General features: G+C 40.4%; 1 non-coding gene across 1 annotated transcript; it reads right to left on the bottom strand.

The window, feature by feature from the left end:
- Window positions 1–279: 279 nt before the first annotated feature.
- On the bottom strand, window positions 280–385 carry LOC113463469. The gene has a single exon (XR_003387724.2). It is a non-coding gene; the product is annotated as a small nucleolar RNA R71 (small nucleolar RNA).
- Between the last annotated feature and the right edge of the window lie 1,158 nt (window positions 386–1,543).

Below are 1,543 nucleotides of genomic sequence, written 5' to 3'. Positions count from 1 at the left end.
AATACGAAATAATGTCTAGTGTGATCCAAATGCTCCCATCTTTTTATGGGCTCACCAACGAAGAACCATATAAACACCTAGATAAATTTCTTGAGATATGCACCACTGTCAAGATTCAGAACTTCACTGATGATGCTCTGAAACTTAGATTATTCCCTTTTTCCCTTAAAGATAGAGCCAAACAATGGCTGAATTCTTTAGAAGCTAACTCGATTCGTTCTTGGGATCAAATGCAACAAGAATTTCTTAAAAAATACTTTCCCATTGGAAGAACGAACCAGTTTAGACGTGCCATTACAAGCTTTTCCCAAACTGAGGGAGAAGAATTTCATGAAACTTGGAAGAGATTTCGGGACCTAATCCGTAAATGCCCTCATCATCAAATACCTAAGTGGCAGCTAGTGCAATGTTTCTATGACGGATTGACTGAACAAAACCATCAGATGATTGATGCCGCATGCGGGGGGACATTCATGCTTCAAAATGACCATGAAGCATGGCAATTATTTGAAAATATAAATGAAAACTCCCTCCACCATACTTCATGTTCTCGTCAAGCACCTCCGAATTCTCAAAGAAAAGGTACCATTTGTGAAATAAGTCATTCTATGGATCTGTCTAGCAAGGTAGATGCATTGTCCCATAAGATTGACCAACTGATGATAGGTGGGCATTACATTAACTCTTTCCAAGCACAAGTGTGTACTATCTGTTCTAGCCCATCCCACCCTATTCAAGAGTGCCCTTCAGCGCCCCAATTCTCCGAACTCGTGCAAGAATACATCAATGCTGCTCAAACACAGCCTAGATCGGGTAATGACCCATTTTCCAATACATATAACCCAAGATGGCGAAATCATCCAAATTTTTCTTGGAAGCAGCAAGCTTCGAATACAGCCCAACCCTATTCCCAAAATTTTCAAAATCCTCAGAATTTTCAAACCCCACAAAATATTCATCCCTACCGTCCCTCGATTCAATTTCAACACACTCCTCCTCCACCCCAAAGAAACACAGCCTTTGAGGAGAAAGTGTTGAACGCCCTTCAAGGTTTGGAAACTATTACACAATTGGTGCACTCTCACACGTAATTCATCGTCAAGCTAGAATCCCAAATGGGGCAACTAGCTAATGTACTGAATAAGTGAGAGGAAGGAAAGCTTCCAAGCCAACCATTAAGTAATCATAGGGGACAATACATGGCTCAAGAAAATCAACTAAATGCAATTCATCATGAACAAGCCAATGCTTTGACTACCCTAAGGAGTGGACGTGTAGTAGACAATAAGATTGGGGAAGATAACAATAAAGAAGATGAAGAAGAGGATAGACATGTGTCAAATAAAAATCTAAAAACTTCTTCTTCTTCAGCTAGTCCACCTTCTGCCAAAACTCACATCCCAAAGGCCCCATTTTCTAAAGCTCTTAATTCACCCTCTCCCTTTGGCAAAAAAGGAACTTCACTAGAGGAGATGATGGAGGTATTCAAGCAAGTTAAAATCAACCTTCCGCTTCTTGATGCTATTAGACAAGTTCCCTCCTA

The sequence above is a fragment of the Phoenix dactylifera genome, unplaced genomic scaffold, assembly GCF_009389715.1.
Source record: "Phoenix dactylifera cultivar Barhee BC4 unplaced genomic scaffold, palm_55x_up_171113_PBpolish2nd_filt_p 000753F, whole genome shotgun sequence".
Lineage (NCBI taxonomy): Eukaryota > Viridiplantae > Streptophyta > Magnoliopsida > Arecales > Arecaceae > Phoenix > Phoenix dactylifera.
Note: the sequence above shows the minus strand (reverse complement) of the source record. Positions and strands in the feature narration are given on the sequence as shown.